The 22559-nt window shown below is 44.2% G+C and overlaps 1 pseudogene; it reads left to right on the top strand.

Annotated features, from left to right (window-relative positions):
- Positions 1–527: 527 nt before the first annotated feature.
- LOC125863863 (uncharacterized) lies at positions 528–12739 on the top strand (annotated as a pseudogene).
- Positions 12740–22559: the final 9820 nt, after the last annotated feature.

The raw sequence follows: 22559 nt of genomic DNA, 5'->3' as shown, positions 1-22559 counted from the left end.
AGGCAACATATGTATCTCCACAGCCGGTGGGGCCGGGGCCAGCCCAGCCACCACCTGCACCAGCTGCAGCTCCTGATCTTCATGCTCTGCTGACTCAGATACTAGCAACTATTGGGGAGATACGACAGGCACCAGCACCAGTCCCAGTAGCACCAGCTCCAGCGCCGCAGGGTCAGCCTGCCGCAGCGGCATCAGATGTTCAGCCGCCACAAGTTCATGTGGCTGTCGTGTCAGACTTAAAGGACGGGGAGATGCCACTGCGCGAGCAGAAGATGCTCGGGGTATTCCAGAGGTTGGCACCGCCGATATTCTCAGGGGCGATGGGGGAGGATGCCTACGAGTTCCAGCTCACTTGTCAGGAGCAGCTACAGTCATTAGGCCTCTTGGAGTCGAGAGGAGCCGACTTCACTGCTCATCAGTTTCGTGGGCCAGCCAGGCAGTGGTGGCGCTCGTATCGAGAGTCCAGGCCAGTTGGATCGCCTCCTGTATCTTAGAGTGAGTTCTCAGAGGCTTTCTTAGCCCGATTCATGCCACAGAGCGTCAGGGATAGGCTTCGTGATCAGTTCTCCAGATTGGAGCAGGGCCCTATGACTGTCTCAGAGTACGAGATGAGATTCCATGAGTTATCTCGACACGCTACCATGATCTTACCCACGGAAGAGGAGAGAGTTCGTTGTTTTGTACGTGGGTTGCGGTACCGTTTGAGGGTTGACACAGAGCATTTAGTTTCTGCCGGCCGTTCATTTCTTGATGTAGTTGATCATGCCCAATCCATGGAGATCGTGAGGCCCAAGGGGGCAGCGATAAGAGGGCACGCTACCAGGGCAGCTACAGCGGGTCCCAGAATAGAGGGAGAGACTCCTATGATAGGCCCCGCCAGAGGTTCCAGCATGGTCAGTCCAGTCGTCCCGTTCGGGCGGCATTACCTGCTTCTGAGGGAGGCCAGTATCACCAGGGTGGTCCTAGTACGGGCCAGAGTTCGAGGGGATCAGATTCCCTCCCTTCCTACCGTAGTCGGGTTACTTCAGGGCGTTCAGCTTCGGGGTGTTTTGATTGCGGTGCTCTTGACCATTGGTCTAGAGAGTGCCCCTAGAGAAGGCGAGGAGCGATTGTACCAGCACCCCTTGCACCTAGACCAGTTTCAGCACTGCCCCCTCTAGCTAGAAGTGGTGGTCAGGACCAGGGTCGTCGGGACAGCTGAAAGGGTACCAGAGGTGGAGCTCGAGGAGGCAGGCTGGGTGGTAGATCAGATGCATCGGGCAGAGGTGCTCAGGGCCATTTCTACGCAGCCCCGGCGAGGGCGACGGCTGAGGCATCTCACAATGTTATCACTAGTACGCTTTTATTATGCCATCAGACTGCTACAGTATTATTTGATCCCGGGTCAACATTGTCGTATGTATCTATTTATTTTGCTCCTCGATTGGGTATGAGGTCTGAGTCTTTGGCAGAGCCAGTTCATGTTTCGACCCCGGTGGGTGAGTCCTTAGTAGTGGATCAGATATTGCGATCTTGCTTAGTGACTATCCAGGGTTGTGATACTAGAGTTGATCTTATTTTGCTAGATATGGTTGATTTTGATGTGATTCTGGGCATGAACTGGTTATCCCCTTACCATGCGGTCTTGGATTGCTACGCCAAGACTGTTACTTTAGCCATGCCTGGCATTTCCCAAGTGTTGTGGCAGGGTGCTTATAGTCACACACCGACTAGGATCATCTCTTTTATGTGGGCTACACGGTTGGTTGCTTCTGGGTGTCTAGCTTATTTGGCTTATGTGCGAGATGTGAGTAGGGAGGGCTCTTCAGTTGACTCAGCTCCTGTGGTTAGAGAGTTTGCAGATGTGTTCCCTATAGACCTACCTGGCTTACCTCCAGAGTGTGACATTGATTTTTCCATAGATTTGGAGCCTGACAGCCGTCCTATTTCTATTCCACCTTACCGGATGGCTCCTGCAGAGCTCAGGGAGCTCAGTGTTCAGTTAGAGGATCTCTTAGGTAAGGGGTTTATCCGTCCGAGTGTATCTCCTTGGGATGCTCATGTTCTGTTTGTGAAGAAGAAGGACGGGACTATGAGGATGTGTATTGACTACAGGCAACTGAACAAGGTGACGGTGAAGAACCGTTGCCCCATGCCTTGTATTGATGATTTGTTTGATCAGCTTCAGGGTGCAGTCGTGTTTTCTAAGATTGATTTGAGGTCCGGGTACCATCAGCTGAGGATTAGGGCAGCGGACATCCCTAAGACCGCATTTAGGACTCGTTACGACCACTATGAGTTCCTTGTGATGTCTTTTGGGTTGACTAATGCCCCTGCTGCTTTCATGGACTTGATGACACGTGTATTCAGGCCATACCTTGATTTATTTTTCATTGTCTTCATTGATGACATACTGGTATACTCGCGGAGCCGGAATGAGCATGAACAACATTTCAGGATAGTGCTCCAGACTTTGACAGATCAGCGGCTTTATGCCAAGTTCTCAAAGTGTGAGTTTTGGCTTGAGTCCGTAGCTTTCTTGGGGCACGTGGTGTCCAACGAAGGTATTAGGGTTGATCCAGCGAAGATTGAGGCTATTCGTGATTGGCACAGGCCTACTTCTGTTACTGAGGTTCGTAGCTTCGTCCGGTTAGCGAGTTACTACAGACGCTTTGTTGAGGGATTTTCTACTATTGCAGTACCATTGACTCGATTGACTCGTGTTGATGTTCCCTTTTTTTGGTCAGAGGAGTGTGAGGCGAGCTTTTTGAGGCTCAAGGAGTTATGGACCACCGCTCCTATATTGACTCTTCCAGTTGAGGGTGAGGGCTTCACAGTTTATTGTGACTCATTCGGCATTGGTTTGGGTTGTGTATTGATGCAACAGGGCCGGGTTATTGCTTATGCATCAAGGTAGATTAAGATCCATGAGCGCAACTACCCCACTCATGACTTGGCGTTTGCGGCGGTAGTTTTCGCGCTTAAGATTTGGAGGCACTACTTGTATGGAGTTTGATGTGAGATCTATACTGATCATAGGAGTCTTCAGTACATCATGAGCCAGAGAGACCTTAATTCGAGGCAGCGTCGTTGGATTGAGCTCCTGAAGGACTACGACCTCTCTATTCTCTATCATCTGGGCAAGGCGAATGTGGTAGCGGATGCCTTGAGCCGGAAGGCAGTGAGTATGGGTAGTCTAGCCTTCTTATCTAGTGAGGAGCGACCCTTAGCTTTGGACATTCAGTCCTTAGCTAATAGCATGGTTCTGTTGGATATCTCAGATTCTAGATACGTCTTGGCCTTTATGGGAGTTCAGTCTTATTTGATTTGATAGGATCCGTGGTTGGCATTTTGAGGATGATACCTTGGTGGCCCTTAGAGATCGAGTGTTAGCGGGTGATGGTGGTCAGGCTACCTTAGATCCTGATAGAGTGTTGAAATTTGCCGGCCGCATCTGTGTTCCGAGAGTTGGAGATTTGATACAGTTGATACTTTCTGAGGCCCATGAGTCAAGATACTCTATCCATTCGGGCACAGCGAAGATGTATCGTGATTTGAGGCAGCATTACTGGTGGAGCGGCATGAAAAGAGATATTGCTGACTTTGTTTCCCGTTGCTTGTGCTGCCAGCAGGTAAAGGCAGAGCATTTGAGGCCTGGTGGCGAGTTCCAGAGATTACCCATTCCGGAGTGGAAGTGGAAGAGTATCACTATGGACTTCGTTGTGGGGTTGCCTCGGACTTCTAGAGGTGTTGACAACATTTGGGTCATCGTGGATCGATTGACCAAGTCAGCACACTTCCTTCCTGTTTATACTACTTTCAGTTCTGAGAGGTTGGCTCGTATCTATATTCGGGAGGTAGTTCGTCTTCATGGTGTGCCTGTTTCTATCATTTCAGATCGGGGTTCACAGTTCACTTCCAGCTTTTGGAGGGCTTTTCAGGAGGAGTTGGGAACTCGTGTCCACCTTAGCACATCATTTCACCCACAGACGGATGGTCAGTCAGAGCGTACTATTCAGGTCCTTGAGGATATGTTGCGGGCCTCTGTTATGGATTTTGTAGGTCAGTGGGACCAGTTCTTGCCTTTGGCGGAGTTTGCGTACAACAACAACTACCACTCTAGTATTCAGATGGCCCCGTTTGAGGCCTTATATGGTAGGCATTATCGCTCTCCAGTTGGTTGGTTTGAGTCTACAGAGCTTAGGACGCATGGTACAGATTTGCTTCAGGAAGCCCTGGGTCAGGTGAGGGTGATTCAGGATAGGCTCAGGACAGCTAAGAGTAGGCACCAGAGTTATGCTGATCAGAGGCGTCGACTTTTGAGATTCTTTGTTGGTGACCGGGTATTCCTCCGTTTGTCTCCCATGAAGGGCGTGATGAGGTTTAGGAGGCGGGGCAAGCTTAGCCCCAGGTACATTGGGCCTTTTGAGATACTCCGGACAGTTGGGGAGGTTGCTTATGAGTTGGCCCTACCTTCAGTATTTTCAGCTATCCACCCAGTGTTTCATGTTTCGATGCTGCGGCGGTATGTTCCTGATGAGTCCCATGTGTTCTAGTATGATGCAGTCGAGTTGGATGATCGTTTGACATTTGTAGAGCAGCCAGTTGCCATTCTAGCCAGAGATGTGAGGAGATTACGCTCGAGAGTCGTTCCTGTTGTTAAAGTCCGTTGGAGGCATCGTCCAGTCGAGGAGGCAACCTGGGAGACCGAGCATGAGATGCGAGAGCAGTTTCCCGGCTTGTTTGAGCCTTCAGGTATTTCTTGATCCTTTCTTTCGAGGACGAAAGTCCGTTTTAGTAGTGGATATTGTAATGACCTTCATGGTCATTTCTGTGTCTTGCCTTCTGTGAGTCGTTTAGAGCGTTCCTATAGCGACCCCAAGTCATTTATGACTTGCTGGGACTGACAGTTTGGTCACCTGGTCGTTCGTTTGGTGTTGGTGCGAGTTTTTGTGTTTTGGAGCTTATGAACCTTGAACGATCATTTTCGATCAAAATTTCAAGAAAATGACATCGGGATCCAATTTTGACGATTCCATCAGCTCCGGAAGGGTCATTTTAGGCTAGTAGCACGGTCGTCATGACCCCCGAGGTTTTCAGTGTGAGGTGGTGCGATTAGGCATTTTAACTTTAAGTTTAAGCCTAAGTTTGACTTTGCTCAACATTCTGAGTAAACACGCTCGGATGAGAATTCTGTCAGCGTGGTTAGCTCCGAAATGTCGAGCTTGGTCTAGATTGACCCTTTTTTTGTGTCTGAAGGTTTTCGATATCTATCCGAGCTCTTTTGTGGGTATTGACTTAAAATGGCTTTTGGAAGTGGGACCCACTTTTCAGCGAAATAACCTCCGATGGAAATTTCGACTGTGCTGTTGAGCCTGGAATATCGAATTTGGTATGGTTGCATATCTCGTTTGCGTGCACGGGGTTCCGAACGAGATCGGAGCACCCCGTCGGAGTTTTAAGTTTTGGGAAATTGCAGATTTTGTGCAATAAATGCAGAAAAACCAGCAACAGTTCCAAAAACATCAAACCCTCATAACTCTCTCATCTCTCAATCGATTTGGGCGATCCGAAATGTAAAGTTGTGAGATTTTTCGAGGACAGCGTGTTGGTGGGCTCGGATAGTGATTTGGAGTCCATGTTTGAGGTAATTTTCAAAAAATACCAGCTGCCAGACCTCTTTTTGTGAGCTTGATTTTGGAAATTTTTGAGACTTGTTTTCTTAGCCATTTTAGATCCGATTTTGGTGATTTTTGAGGCTATCTTGAGTGGTTTTTCGAGAAGAACATTGTGGTGTTGTCATATTTTACTGTACACCGCTCGATTTTGGTAAATACACTGCTGTCCCATTTCTAATTTTTGAGAAAATTTGTGTTTTAGTTGCATATTGATATTGTGTTGTTCCCGAGCCCCGAATTGTGTCCTATTTTGGGACATGAGCTGGGAAAACTGGTTAGGACCCACTTTTGGGGTTAATTTCGGAATTTCCTGCGCGGGTCCCACGATTCCCCTTTTGACTCCAAAATTGACCCGTCTCCGTTTGTTGTGATTTTTGTATCTAAACGACCGTATTAACGTTGTGACTCTATTTTTGATAGCGGGGCAGCGTTTCGAGACCGTTCGAAAAGGGAAAGCTCCGAAGGAGTGATCTTGGAGCACGTGTGATCGGCCTACAGGTAGGCTACGATTTTCCTCTCTTAGATTGAGCTCAAAAATGTGAATGCATGTTGATTAGTTGGGATTTGGGTTGGGTAGATATTGAATCTTGCATAGGTGTTAAGAAATCATGTTTTCGGCCTATTTCGGAAATTATCGGGTAACTGTGAGCATGCTTTGTGTTATTAACGGACCCTCCTCGCTATGTGGAGTACTTGCATGCTTTATTGTTGTTTATTTGAAGCATGTTGGGCCTTAGTTTGGGTTTGACTAGGGCTTGCCTTAGAAATACATTTTTCGGATCCAATAGGCCTTAGTTTTGCCCCGACATCGCTCGACCGACTTAGATCCCTGTAGACTGGTGTAGCAGACTTGAGTCTGATAGATTGGGCCTTAGTTAGGCGATAAGCTTGCTCCGACTTTAGTTATCCTTATTTTCCCCGATGTTACGGCTTCACGAGTTACGTCGGCGACACTAGTTCTACTTCGCGATTTGAATTTGATTTTCAATTTTGTTCCAAGGACTTACATTGATTGGTTAAGTATGGACGGCGTTCCATGGACATTTATGAGTGTGGATCGATTAGGACTCTTTCAGCAGCTACATTGGCACCTTTATAGAGCATCCGGTTAGAGTTCCGGCCTCTTATACTTGTTGCTTGTGATTGGTTACTTAGGTAATTCTTGTGAGCATCCGGTTCGAGGTCCGGCCTCCGTACTGTCAGATTTTATTAATTAGGGTTGAGGTTCTGATTCGTGTTCTTCGTTCTTGGGTTCTCATATGCAATTCTCTTTAGTTTTAGTTATTCTGTGTACTCATCGGGCTTAATGGGGGTCCGTTCGGGTTTTTATTTAACTTGCGCACGAGTGTACCTTCTGGGCTTATGGGGGCCCAATTAGGTGTAGTTAGCTTATAGATTACTTTAGTTAATTCTTTGTACACTCGTGTGCATTCCCTTGTTAGTTAGATTTTAGTTCTTGGCTTCGGTTTGTGTTATTCCTTCTTTTCATATTGCCTTTACTTTTCAAGTTCAGTCAGCCTATGATGCCTTCTGGGTACCGGTTATTTTGGTACTCATCCTATGCTCTGCATCTATGTCGTGATGCAGGTCCGGTCACTAGTAGCCATCGTTGATCGAGTTTGGAGCAGACTGATCCGGAGACGGGAGTGAGCACACGACGTTTTGTACTATTTCAGTCTCTATCTGTATATATAGACTTGTCTTTTACCATTCGAGACAATCCAGTCTCTGTTGTCCACTTTTGGGACTTGTACTCATTTTGTTAGTAGCTTAGTACTAGTGACTTCCAGGTTCTGGGAGGGATCTTTATTTGTATATATGTTTTTGGGTTGTTTTCGCTTGTTTATATTGTTATTTACCTACTCTTGTTTAGATTCTACCCTCAGACCCATTACTTGTTGTTCCGGGTTACGGGTTTGCTTACCTACTGGTGGGTTATAGTAGGTGTCATCATGACTTGAGAAATCGGGTCGTGACAAGTTGGTATCAGAGCCCCAGGTTTATTGGTCTCACTTGTACATAGCTAACATCTAATAGAGTCTTGCGGATCGGTGCGGAGATGTCCGTAACTTATCTTCGGGAGGCCACAGGATGTCCTTAGGAAAATTTCCTCTTTTGTTTCGCTTTCGTGCATCGTGTGTCTTATTGGTTTCTGGAAATCCCACTTGTTTCACTCTTTCGCTGGATGGCTCGCTCACGAGGTGGCGTGGCAAGGGGTGGTGCACCCGGGTCTGTAGGTAGAGCCTCAGCTTGGGGTAGACGCCGACCCCGAGGTCAAGGCAGGGCCGTAGCACCAGCCCTAGATAGGGAGGAGGAGCCTCAGGCAACATATGTACCTCCACAGCCGGTGGGGCCGGGGCCAGCCCAGCCACCACCTGCACCAGCTGCAGCTGCAGCTACAGCTGCAGCTCCTGATCTTCATGCTCTGCTGACTCAGATACTAGCAACTATTGGGGAGATACGACAGGCACCAACACCAGTCCCAGCAGCACCAGCTCCAGCGCCGCAGGGTCAGCCTGCCGCAGCGGCATCAGATGTTCAGCCGCCACCAGTTCATGTGGCTTTCGTGTCAGATTTAAACGACGGGGAGATGCCACTGCGCGAGCAGAAGATGCTCGGGGTATTCCAAAGGTTGGCACCGCCGATATTCTCAGGGGCGATGGGGGAGGATGCCTACAAGTTCCAGCTCACTTGTCAGGAGCAGCTACAGTAATTAGGCCTCTTGGAGTCGAGAGGAGCCGACTTCACTGCTCATCAGTTTCGTGGGCCAGCCAGGCAGTGGTGCCGCTCGTATCGAGAGTCCACGCCAGTTGGATCGCCTCCTGTATCTTGGAGTGAGTTCTCAGAGGCTTTCTTAGCCCGGTTCATGCCACAGAGCGTCAGGGATAGGCTTCGTGATCAGTTCTCCAGATTGAAGCAGGGCCCTATGACTGTCTCAGAGTACGAGATGAGATTCCATGAGTTATCTCGACATTCTACCATGATCTTACCCATGGAAGAGGAGAGAGTTCGTTGTTTTGTACGTGGGTTGCGGTACCGTTTGAGGGTCGACACAGAGCATTTAGTTTCTGCCGGCCGTTCATTTCTTGATGTAGTTGACCATGCCCAATCCATGGAGATCGCGAGGCCCAAGGGGGCAGCGATAAGAGGGCACGCTACCAGGGCAGCTACAGCGGGTCCCAGACTAGAGGGAGAGACTCCTATGATAGGCCCCGCCAGAGGTTCTAGCAGGGTCAGTCCAGTCGTCCCGTTCAGGCGGCATTACCTGCTTCTGAGGGAGGCCAGTATCACCAGTGTGGTCCTAGTACGGGCCAGAGTTCGAGGGTATCAGATTCCCTCCCTTCCTACCGCAGTCGGGTTAGTTCAGGGCGTTCAGCTTCGGGGTGTTTTGATTGCGGTGCTCTTGACCATTGGTCCAGAGAGTCCCCTGGAGAAGGCTAGGAGCGATTGTACCAGCTCCCCTTGCACCTAGACCAGTTTCAGTAGTGCCCCCTCTAGCTAGAAGTGGTGGTCAGGACCAGGGTCGTCGGGACAGCTAAAAGGGTACCAGAGGCGGAGCTCGAGGAGGCAGGTAAGGTGGTAGATCAGATGCATCGGGCAGAGGTGCTCAGGGCCATTTCTACGCAGCCCCGGCGAGGACGACGACTGAGGCATCTGGCAATGTTATCACAAGTAAGCTTTTATTATGCCATCAGACTGCTACAGTATTATTTGATCCCGGGTCAACATTGTCGTATGTATCTATTTATTTTGCTCCTCTATTGGGTATAAGGTCTGAGTCTTTGGCAGAGCCAGTTCATGTTTCGACCCCGGTGGGTGAGTCCTTAGTAGTGGATCAGATATTGCGATCTTGCTTAGTGACTATCCAGGGTTGTGATACTAGAGTTGATCTTATTTTGCTAAATATGGTTGATTTTGATGTGATTCTGGGCATGAACTGGTTATCCCCTTACCATGCGGTATTGGATTGCTACGCCAAGACTGTTACTTTAGCCATGCCTGTCATTTCCCCAGTGTTGTGGCAGGGTGCTTATAGTCACACACCGACTAGGATCATCTCTTTTATGTGGGCTACACGGTTGGTTGCTTCTGGGTGTCTAGCTTATTTGGCTTATGTGCGAGATTTGAGTAGGGAGGGCTCTTTAGTTGACTCAGCTCCTGTGGTTAGAGAGTTTGCAGATGTGTTCCCTACAGACCTACCTGGCTTACCTCCAGAGCGTGACATTGATTTTGCCATAGATTTGAAGCCTGACACCCGTCCTATTTCAATTCCACCTTACCGGATGGCTCCTGCAGAGCTCAGGGAGCTCAGTGTTCAGTTAGAGGATCTCTTTGGTAAGGGGTTTATCCGTCCGAGTGTATCGCCTTGGGGTGCTCATGTTCTGTTTGTGAAGAAGAAGGACCGGACTATGATGATGTGTATTGACTACAGGCAACTGAACAAGGTGACGGAGAAGAACCGTTACCCCATGCCTCGTATTGATGATTTCTTTGATCAGCTTCAGGGTGCAGTCGTGTTTTCTAAGATTGATTTGAGGTTCGGGTACCATCAGCTGAGGATTAGGGCAGCGGACATCCCTAAGACCGCATTTAGGACTCGTTACGACCACTATGAGTTCCTTGTGATGTCTTTTGGGTTGACAAATGCCCCTGCTGCCTTCATGGACTTGATGACACGTGTATTCAGGCCATACCTTGATTTATTTTTCATTGTCTTCATTGATGACATACTGGTATACTCGCGGAGCCGGAGTGAGCATGAACAACATTTCAGGATAGTGATCCAGACTTTGACAGATCAGCGGCTTTATGCCAAGTTCTCAAAGTGTGAGTTTTGGCTTGAGTCCGTAGCCTTCTTGGGGCACGTGGTGTCCAAGGAGGGTATTAGGGTTGATCCAGCGAAGATTGAGGCTATTCGTGATTGGCACGGGCCTACTTCTGTTACTGAGGTTCGTAGCTTCGTCAGGTTAGCGAGTTACTACAGACGCTTTGTTGAGGGATTTTCTACTATTGCAGTACCAATGACTCGATTAACTCGTGTTGATGTTCCCTTTGTTTGGTCAGAGGAGTGTGAGGCGAGCTTTTTGAGGCTCAAGGAGTTATGGACCACTGCTCCTATATTGACTCTTCCAGTTGAGGGTGAGGGCTTCACAGTTTATTGTGACTCATCCGGCGTTGGTTTGGGTTGTGTATTGATGCAGCAGGGCCGGGTTATTGCTTATGCATCGAGGAAGATTAAGATCCATGAGCGCAACTACCCCACTCATGACTTGGCGTTGGCGGCGGTAGTTTTCGCGCTTAAGATTTGGAGGCACTACTTGTATGGAGTTTGATGTGAGATCTATACTGATCATAGGAGTCTTCAGTACATCATGAGCCAGAGGGACCTTAATTCGAGGCAGCGTCGTTGGATTGAGCTCCTGAAGGACTACGACCTCTCTATTCTCTATCATCTGGGCAAGGCGAATGTGGTAGCGAATTCCTTGAGCCGGAAGGCAGTGAGTATGGGTAGTCTAGCCTTCTTATCTATTGAGGAGCGACCCTTAGCATTGGACATTCAGTCCTTAGCTAATGGCATGGTTCTGTTGGATATCTCAGATTCTAGATACGTCTTGGCCTTTATGAGAGTTCAGTCTTATTTGCTTGATAGGATCCGTGGTTGCCAGTTTGAGGATGATACTTTGGTGGCCCTTAGAGATCGAGTGTTAGCGGGTGATGGTGGTCAGGCTACCTTAGATCCTGATGGAGTGTTGAAATTTGCCGGCCGCATCTGTGTTCCGAGAGTTGGAGATTTGATACAGTAGATACTTTCTGAGGCCCACGAGTCTAGATAATCTATCCATCCGGGCACAGCGAAGATGTATCGTGATTTGAGGCAGCATTACTGGTGGAGTGGCATGAAAAGAGATATTGCTGACTTTGTTTCCCGTTGCTTGTGCTGCCAGCAGGTAAAGGCAGAGCAATTGAGGCCTGGTGGCGAGTTCCAGAGATTACCCATTCCGGAGTGGAAGTGGGAGCGTATCACTATGGACTTCGTTGTGGGGCTGCCTCGGACTTCTAGAGGTGTTGACAACATTTGGGTCATCGTGGATCGATTGACCAAGTCAGCACACTTCCTTCCTGTTTATACTACTTTCAGTTCTGAGAGGTTGGCTCGTATCTATATTCGGGAGGTAGTTCGTCTTCATGGTGTGCCTGCTTCTATCATTTCAGATCGGGGTTCACAGTTCACTTCCAGCTTTTGGAGGGCTTTTCAGGAGGAGTTGGGAACTCGTGTCCACCTTAGCACATCATTTCACCCACAGACGGACGGTCAGTTAGAGCGTACTATTCAGGTCCTTGAGGATATGTTGCGGGCCTCTGTTATGGATTTTGTAGGTCAGTGGGACCAGTTCTTGCCTTTGGCGGAGTTTGCGTACAACAACAACTACCACTCTAGTATTCAGATGGCCCCGTTTGAGGCCTTATATGGTAGGCATTATCGCTCTCCAGTTGGTTGGTTTGAGTCTACAGAGCTTAGGACGCATGGTACAGATTTGCTTCAGGAAGCCCTGGATCAGGTGAGGGTGATTCAGGATAGGCTCAGGACAGCTAAGAGTAGGCACCAGAGTTATGCTGATCAGAGGCGTCGACCTTTGAGATTCTTTGTTGGTGACCGGGTATTCCTCCGTTTGTCTCCCATGAAGGGCGTAATGAGGTTTGGGAGGCGGGGCAAGCTTAGCCCCAGGTACATTGGGCCTTTTGAGATACTCCGGACAGTTGGGGAGGTTGCTTATGAGTTGGCCCCACCTTCAGTATTTTCAGCCATCCGCCCAGTGTTTCATGTTTCGATGATGCGGCGGTATGTTCCTGATGAGTCCCATGTGCTCCAGTATGATGTAGTCGAGTTGGATGATCGTTTGACATTTGTAGAGGAGCCAGTTGCCATTCTAGCCAGAGATGTGAGGAGATTGCACTCGACAACCATTCTTGTTGTTAAGTTCCGTTGGAGGGATAGTCCAATCGAGGAGGCTACCTGGGAGACGGAGCAGGAGATGCGAGAGCAGCTTTCCTGCTTGTTTGAGCTTTCAGGTATTTCTTGATCCTTTCTTTCGCGGACGAAAGTCCTTTTTAGTAGTGGATATTGTAATGACCCTCATGGTCATTTCTGTGTCTTGCCTTCTGTGAGACGTTTAGAGCGTTCCTATAGCGACCCCAAGTCATTTATGACTTGCTGGGACTGACAGTTTGGTCACCTGGTCGTTCGTTTGGTGTTGGTGCGAGTTTTTGTGTTTTGGAGCTTATGAACCTTGAACGATCATTTTCGATCAAAATTTCAAGAAAATGACATCGGAATCCAATTCTGACGATTCCATCAGCTCCGTAAGGGTCATTTTAGGCTAGTAGCATGGTTGTCATGACCCCCGAGGTTTTCAGTGTGAGTCGGTGCGATTAGGCGTTTTAACTTTAAGTTTAAGCCTAAGTTTGACTTTGGTCAACATTCTGAGTAAACACGCTCGGATGAGAATTCTGTCAGCGTGGTTAGCTCCGAAATGTCGAGTTTGGTCTAGATTGACCCTTCTTTTGGTGGGTTTGACTTAAAATGGCTTTTGGAAGTGTGCACGGGGTTCCGAACTAGATCGGAGCACCCCGTCGGAGTTTTAGGTTTTGGGAAATTGCAGATTTTCTGCAATAAATGCAGAAAAACCAGCAACATTTCCAAAAACTTCAAACCCTCATAACTCTCTCATCTCTCAACCGATTTGGGCGATCCAAAAGGAAAAGTTGTCAGATTTTTAGAGGACAACGTGTTGGTGTGCTCGGATAGTGATTTGGAGTTCCTGTTTGAGGTAATTTTTGAAAAATACCTGCTGCCAGACCTCTTTTTGTGAGCTGGATTTTGGAAATTTTTGAGACATGTTTTCTTAGCCATTTTAGATCCGATTTCGGTGATTTTTGAGGCTATCTTGAGTGGTTTTTTGAGGAGAACATTGTGGTGTTGTCATATTTTACTGTAGACCGCTCGTTTTTGGTAAATACACTGCTGTCCCATTTCTAATTTTTGAGAAAATTTGGCTTTTAGTTGCATGTTGATATTGTGTTGTTCCCGAGCACCGAATTGTGTCCCATTAAGGGACATGAGCTGGGAAAACTGGTTAGGACCCACTTTTGGGGTTAATTTCGGAATTTCCTACGCGGGTCCCACGAATCCCATTTTGACTCCAAAATTGACCCGTCTCCGTTTGTTGTGATTTTGGTGTCTAAACGACTGTATTAACATTGTGACTCTATTTTTGATAGTGGGGCCGCATTTCGAGACCGTTCGGAAAGGGAAAGCTCCGAAGGAATGATTTTGGAGCACGTGTGATCGGCCTACAGGTAGGCTACGGTTTTCCTCTCTTAGATTGAGCCCAAAAATGTAAATGCATGTTGATTAGTTGGGATTTGGGTTGGGTAGTTATTGAATCATGCATAGGTGTTAAGAAATCATGTTTTCGGCCTATTTCGGGAATTATTGGGTAACTGTGCGCATGCTTTGTGTTATTAACGGACCCTGCTCGCTATGTGGAGTGCTTGCATGCTTAATTATTGTTTATTTGAAGCATGTTGGGCCTTAGTTTAGGTTTGACTATGGCTTGCCTTAGAAATACATTATTCGGATCCAATAGGCCTTAGTTTTACCCCGACGTCGCTCGACCGACTTACATCCCTGTAGACTGGTGTAGCAGACTTGAGTCTGATAGATTGGGCCTTAGTTAGGCGATAAGCTTGCTTCGACTTTAGTTATCCTTATTTTTCCCGATGTTACGGCTTCACGAGTTACGTCGACGACACTAGTTCTACTTTGCGATTTGAATTTGATTTTCAAATTGTTTCCAAGGACTTACATTGATTGGATAAGTATGGACGGCATTCCATGGACATTTATGAGTGTGGATCGATTAGGACTCTTTCAGCAGCTACATTGGCACCTTTATAGAGCATCCGGTTAGAGTTCCGGCTTCTATTGCCCAGTTACTTATATAGAGCATCCGGTTAGAGTTCCGGCCTCTTATACTTGTTGCTTGTGATTGGTTACTTAGGTATTTCTTGTGAGCATCCGGTTCGAGGTCCGGTCTCCGTACTGTCAGATTTTACTAATTAGGGTTGAGGTTCTGATTCGTGTTCTTCGTTCTTGGGTTCTCATATGCAATTCTCTTTAGTTTTAGTTATTCTGTGTACTCATCGGGCTTATGGGGGTCCGTTCGGGTTTTTATTTAACTTGCGCACGAGTGTACCTTCTTGGCTTATGGTGGCCCAGTTAGGTGTAGTTAGCTTATAGATTACTTTAGTTAGTTCTTTGTACACTCGTGTGCATTCCCTTGTTAGTTAGATTTTAGTTCTTGACTTCGGTTTGTGTTATTCTTTCTTTTCATATTGCCTTTACTTTTCAAGTTCAGTCGACCTATGATGCCTTCTGGGTACCGGTTATTTTGGTACTCATGCTATGCTTAGCATCTATTTCGTGATGCAGGTCCGAGCACTAATAGCCATCGTTGATCGAGCTTGGAGCAGACTGATCCGGAGACGGGAGTGAGCACACGACGTTTTGTACTATTTCAGTCTCCATCTGTATATATAGACTTGTCTTTTACCTTTCGAGACAGTCCAGTCTCTGTTGTCCACTTTTGGGACTTGTACTCATTTTGTTAGTAGCTCTGTACTAGTGACTCCAGGTTCTGGGAGGGATCTTTATTTGTATATATTTTTTTGGGTTGCTTCCGCCTGTTTATATTGTTATTTGCCTACTTTTGTTTAGTTTCTACCCTCAGACCCATTACTTGTTGTTCCGGGTTACGGATTGGCTTACCTAATGGTAGGTTATAGTAGGTGCCATCATGACTTGAGAAATCGGGTCGTGACAATAAGGGTACACATATTCTCCAATACTAGTTCTTTCAATGACGGGAACACATGGATATTGCCTTTAATCTAGACACCATAAAATGCTGGTTCGATGCATTCCACTTCAAGGAATCCTATTAGCTCAAGATGCCGAAGGAACTTCTGTTGGCCTTGCAATGGATTTTTTTTGCACATTTTGCAACTACTTAATTTCAACTTGACCAAATTTGGTAGCAATCCTTCACTGAACCATGAAGGTAATATAGTCGTGAAATAGTTCTAAGGTTTTCAATTTAGCATGTGGTTGAAGACTATCCAACGCATGCACATGATTGATCTCGCAGCCTTCTGATTCATTATGGGATCATAAATATGCCAGCCTATAGATATTTGGTTTCCCCTATAAATATATTGTTCGAGCCTCTTCTTTATTTCCGACTAATTGGAGATGTCTCATTGTCAATTCACCTCTAAGGTTTTTAAAACGACCTAATTCTTCTATTCGACGATCCTTCTTTAAACTGACGTAGAAAACTGTAGCGTCTGAAGAGTAGTCAATTTCCCCATATTAAGTGGCATGTGAATATCTAATAGGTTATGACAGTTGCAATATATGTGTCTCAAACTTATCATATTTGCCATTTCTTCTAGAAACTTACTAAGTGAAAAAAAAGTTTTCGACTCTAAATGTTTGAAAATTATAGAGCTTGCAAATGGAGTTAGGCAAGGCTCTGATCTTAGTTAGCTGACAACTCCTCGATGCCTGATTCGGACAAATTTAAGACTCTCAAGAACTGAAAGCTCAATAGCATATCATCAGATATATTGCTTTTCTAGAACAATGTGCACAAACATCCTAGCTCATTTATCATATCCATTTGATCACTCAGTGAGACCCATCCAAAGTATCAAACTTGAGAAAGTTTTTCTCCATAATTGCCCTTCAGATCAAATTTTTTAGATTTTAAAATATCTCCAACCAAATCATGCACAAGATCATGTATCTTACAGTATGATATATTGTTGTGCTAATCTAGCTTAACATCTTGCAGCAAGGAATTTCGCAACAAGATTTGGAAAAACTTGTGCCTAACGTCTTCTATTACGGTGGTCTCTTGATATGGATGGACAAACCCTTCTGCCTTCCAGAGTTGGATAAGTTGGTTTTTTTCAAACATACAACTTTTGGAAACATTACAAAATAAGCAAAAAAAATTTTTAGATATGGTGATGGTAGATAAAACATAGCTGAGTTTTAGGATTTTCTTTAAGCTATTTTCTCCATTATCATCTTCACCAACAACAAGGGGGTTTCCATCAATAATAGCCCACGATTCATGTTTCTCCTTGTTGCGCAAGAGGCCTCCCAACACACCTGCTGCCAACGGTAGACCTTGACACATTTCAACAATCATGTTTTTCATGCTCACTATTTCCTCCGGATCTTCCCCATAAACACATGCTCTTTGTTTGAAAATCAACCAACAATGATCATTCTCTAATCTTTCCAACCTATGAGGACCTACTACAGCTAGTGTGGATGCCACCAGTTTCATACGAGTCATCATAAGAATGCAGTTTCCTCTGGAAGTGTTTATTCCTCTCAAGGTGTCAATGAACTCATCCCATACTGGAAGGTCAGCATACCACAAATCATCTAAGATAAGAAAATATATGTTTCCTCCCTGGTTTGCACCTCAAGTTTCCGCTCTGTCAAAGATTGGAGGATATGTTCAAAAAAGTCCTTAGTGTCTGACATTTCAGGTAGACACAACCAAACTCTCTTTTCAAAGTGTTTTTCGATCTCTTCATCATTGAAAAATCCCCCCAAGCCCACTATGGGAATAGTGCACAATACAACTTCCTCTCTCATGTTCGACATCTTCTCCTTAATTTCAGCAACATCATTGTCTCTACCAACAACATTTGTAGCAACTACTAAGGAATCTGTTTCTCAAATAATCAGTACTATTTGCTGAGAAGGAACTATAAGTGATTGGAGACCGAGGTCTTTGGCTAAATGATTGATAGCCCTCAACTCTTCATTTATGTTTTTGATTTTTCGGGATATTTTGCTTGTAGAAGCATGATAAGAAAAGAAACCACTAACATTTATCATTGGATTGTTTCGAACTTGTGCTTCTTGAGATTCATATGTGAATTCATCAAGCACATTTTAGCATCTTCAGTAACTCTCTCAAGCATCATGAGCAATTTTTCCACAGCCTAATCGTCAACTTGTTGTCTTTGAGCATCATGAATTAAAGCTTGAATGATGGATGCATTTTGTGTCATCATTCTGAGATGTTTGTTGCAATCCCTTGAGCTACTGACTTTCTCTATAGTTAGAGAAATCAACATTTCAAGCAAAACTTGAACTGTAGCACCAATTACAGGGTCTGCCATTGTTGCTTTTGCTTCGTCTTTGTTAGAATATAGCTAAGTTTTCCATTTCATTATTACTTAGGGTTGATGGAGTTTCTATTTTTCCAGGTTGGATTGTAAGTAATATTTTTGCATTCTTTATCTCTCTCAAACTTATTATTTTCTAATATATTAAAGTTATTTGTTAACACCTATGCATGATTCAATAACTAACAGACTACGATGAAGTAGCATTGAAGGCAGTGTTGTTTTCGAAAGGAACAGATCAAGTGAAAGCCAAATGGAAAGGAAAAAAATCACACCATGAAAAGGAGAAGAGTAGTTCTGGTAATTCTCTGGAAAAGGAAAAAAGATGAGATAAGTCTCAAGTTGAATGATATCGATTCCATCAATTTGGACACTATCGATCTGAATGACGTACCAATTTAAAAAGGAATCGTGGCACAAGATCTAAATTTTTAGAGAAAAAGAAATATGGCGAAACCAAGGAAGAAGAAGAGGACGTTTCAGTTTTGATGGCATATACTTCCAACGTGAAGTTTCCAGTACTCATTTATAGTATCTCGATACTGGCTGCAGTAATCACATGTGTGGGAAGAAAGAGGAATTCTCAGAGTTGGATGAAAGTTTTCAAGACACTGTGAGATTTGGAGATAATTAAGTGGTATATTCCATGGGTAAAGGGAAGGTACAAGTCTCAACCAGAAACAACTCAATTCATACCATAGGTTAGGTGTTTTATGTCCTTGCGCTGAAGAAAACTTTATTGATTGTTAGGCAGCTTCAAGAAAAGGAATATGAACTTAATATCAAAGGTGGAGTTTGTAAGATACGAGATCCTCCTTTGGGTTTAATCGCTCAGATTAGCATGTCGTTAAATCGATTGCTTCCTTTATATCTTCACAACTCCATAAAATCTTATATTTCTGCAAAAGTTAAAGAAGATGCTTGGAAGTGGCATTTTTCTTATGGGCATATAAATTTTGAAAGCTTGATGTTTTTAAAGAAAAAATAATTCGTGTTGGGTCTTTCAAAGCTTGAATCTCCAAATGAATTATGTGAAGATTGTGTTGTTAGCAAGCAACACCGTGAACCATTTCCAGCAAGCAAGTTGTGGAGAACAAACAGGTGCTAAAGTTAGTGCACTTGGATATATGTGGTCCAATAAGTCCTACATCTAATGGAGGTAAACACTACTTCATTAGTTTCATTAATTATTAGAGCAGAAATACATGGGTTTATTTCCTAAAAGAAAAATCTGAAGCTTTAGAAACCTTGAAGAAGTTTAAAGTCGTTGCTGAAAATGTTGTGGGCTGTCTAATTAAGTGCTTGCGAACTGATCAGGGTGGCGAATAGACCTCACAAGAATTTTTAGAGTTTTGTGAGAATCATGGAATTAAGAGACTACTTACAGCAGCCTACACACCTCACCTCAACAGAATGGTGTGTGTGAAAGGAAAAATCCTACAATTCTTGATATGGTGTGTAGTCTTTTGAAGAGAAGTGATTTACCAAGGGACTTTTGGGCAGAAGCTATTCATTGGAGCATTCATATACTGAATAGATTTCCAACTAACTCTATTTAACATATGACACGTCATGAAGCTTTGAGTAGGCGTAAAAAAAAGTTGAGTATTTCTTGATTTTCGGGTGTATAACATATGCACACATTCCAGATGCTATGAAGAAGAAGTTGGATGATAAAGGTCAGAGATTCGTTTTCCTTGGTCGTAGTGACAAATATAAAGCTTATCACTTATTCAATCCTATTACCAAGAAAATTGTTATAAGCCGAGATGCTATTTTTGATGAAGAAGGACCTTAGATTTGGAGCATTAATAGTTCGCTTTAACATATTCCATTTTCTATTGAAGAAGAAGAGAAAGAACTGTAACCACCATTGGGGATTAGTTCACAAGCAAGTCCAAAAGTACAAGATGCTACAGATGTTTAAAATGAATCAGGTGATACTCAGTTCAACAATGAACGTCCTCAACGTTGCAGAGGTGCACCAAGCTAGATAAAAAATTGTGAAGTATATATGAGAGTAAATCTAGAAATACATCCAGACTTTTTTCATTATTTTCAGATTGTGATCCCATATCTTATACCGATGCCGTCAAAGATCCAAAATGGAAAAAATCATGGATGAGGAGATTAGATCAATTAAAACAAATGAGACTTGGAAGTCGACAAATCTTCCAGAAAATCAAATAACCATTAGTGACAAATGGGTTTACAAAACAACGTTGAAGGAAACGGAAAGGTTGACAGGTTCAAAGTTCGGTTAGTAGCACAAGGCTATAAGAAAGAATATGGTGTTGACTATGTAGAGGTATTTGCTCTCGTTGCTTGGTTAGATACCATAATATTGGTGAATGCTTTGGCTTCTCAACATACTTGGAAAATCTTCCGGTTGGATGTGAAGTTTGCTTTCCTTCGCGGTGAACTACAAGAAATTGTATTTATCAAACAACCTCCTGGCTATGTGAAATTTGGTGCTGAGAATAAAGTGTTAAGATTGAAAAAGGCTCTATATGGACTAAAACAAGCTCCAAGAGCTTGGTATAATTGTATAGATGCATACTTTGCAAAGGAGGAATTTCAAAAGTGTCTATATAAACATACCCTTTATATAAAAAAGAAGGGTGTAGGGATCTTAATTGTGTGTTTATATGTGGATGACTTAATTTATACTGGAAGTGATATGGCTATGATTAAAAAATTTAAGAAGTCCATGATGGTTGGTTTGTCAGATTTGGGTATGATATATTTCTTTCTTAGTCTAGAAGTGAATAAGTGTCACACCCCGAGCCTACACCCTGGACGTGGCCAGCACTCAAAAACCATTGTTGGTCCCTAAATGAACCCTCATCTTGGCTAACTACAAGCGGAAGACTAAGTCAAGCATACATAAGCATCAAATTGAAAGAAACGTTAAAAACAATTTACTGAATCTCAAAACTTTGCTAAATATACTAAGTATGAAACATAAGTTTTAAATAGAAAATATGAAACTGAAAGACTCTCCAAAACTGTCTATCTATAAAGCCTCTAGTATTAAGGAAGGATGTCAGGACAAGACCCGCGACACCTCAAACTACTAACTGGAAAGTAGGAGGCTCACCAAAGCAAACTGGAGTGGAGAATGATCTCAATGAAGCGCCTGTTGATAATCATGAACACATATATATGCATCATAAAAGGATACAGGTGTAATAACATCAATACATGAAATGTACGAGTGTGTAATATGGCTGAGTAAACAAATAAATGAACTGAATGACTGAAAGCAACTCAACTAAATCAATACATGAACATGAAGTGAAAACCATTTATGCTTTACAATGAAATATACAATGAAAACAACATGAAAATAATATACTTTACTTATGGGGAGTTTCTCTAACCGACAATAATTACCATGAGCCTAGCAATGATACAACGTCCAGCCGCACATTGCAAGGGCGCATCCTATACCTTGCCGGGGGTATAGGATGATATCGTGACTACGGATCCGTTTAATTGGCCTTCTCAGAGGAAGTGAGGAGTCGCATGAAGAGTCAAAGCTATCCTATCCTACGGTGGCTACGTAGTTCTATTGGACTTTCGAATCATAAAAGGCTCTAAACCAACTCGATGCTCGATACTACTCCCAAACCCAACAAAGAACGGACTTCATACATTACTTGAACTACATTTCAAAACATGAGACGTGTTTAACATCTTGAAACCATGCACTTATGAACTTATTTTTCAAGTCCAATAATCAACATACATACATATATATATATATAAGTCTTTATGAAATAGAACCTTTTAACTTTTCTCAAAACTCAGTTTTAAACACAATGATTGGCTTTCAAAGACTCCCAAGACTTATAACTAAATTCATAGGGTTCATGCGGAATTATGGTCATGAACAACTCAACTCAAGAATGTTAATGCATAACATATAGTAATTCAACAATTAGGAGTAGAATTTCAAAAAGAAACATGAATTGAAGAACTCAAAATCAACTTATCTCAAGAATACTCAAATCTAGGGAAAGAATTCTATATTACTCTTTTATTGATCTGAAATTAGATGTAGGGTGTGAGGACGAACTAGTCTAACACTATGATAGCCTTACATACCTGAAACAATAAGGTTCTTCAAGAATCTTGAAGAAGAATGTAACACTCTGGAAAATGGTAGGGTAAACTAGAGACTAAACGTAAGGTTAAAAATCATAAAAATGACTCCCCGAAGTTTTAGTAAGTTAATTAAGGTTAAAATGAGGTAATTGGAATCAAGACCAAGGGGCAAGTGCCAAAGCAAAAGGGCCAAGCCAAGGCCAAAGGCCAAGGCTTCCCCTAGCTAGGAGCTATTGTCCCAACCTTCACGAGGGGAACCACAACTCGTGGTCCACTCCAAGACTCATGATTGAGGTCGTGAAGCTCCCTTGGTTTCATGGAGATTGGGACATTTTGGGGGAGCTACTTCCTAAGGGACCACGGGCCATGGTCCCCTTTACGAGGCGTAAAGATGCTCATGAGAGTACCTTGGTCGACAGAGCCTTGAGCTCCAAAAGGTTAGCTACTGCCTCACACTCCACGGGGTGTGGTCCACTTCACGACTCGTGAAGGTGCTCATAAGAGTGCCTTAGGCGA

Source organism: Solanum stenotomum, chromosome 5, assembly GCF_019186545.1.
Source record: "Solanum stenotomum isolate F172 chromosome 5, ASM1918654v1, whole genome shotgun sequence".
NCBI lineage: Eukaryota > Viridiplantae > Streptophyta > Magnoliopsida > Solanales > Solanaceae > Solanum > Solanum stenotomum.
This window is presented reverse-complemented; position numbering and strand designations above follow the sequence as displayed.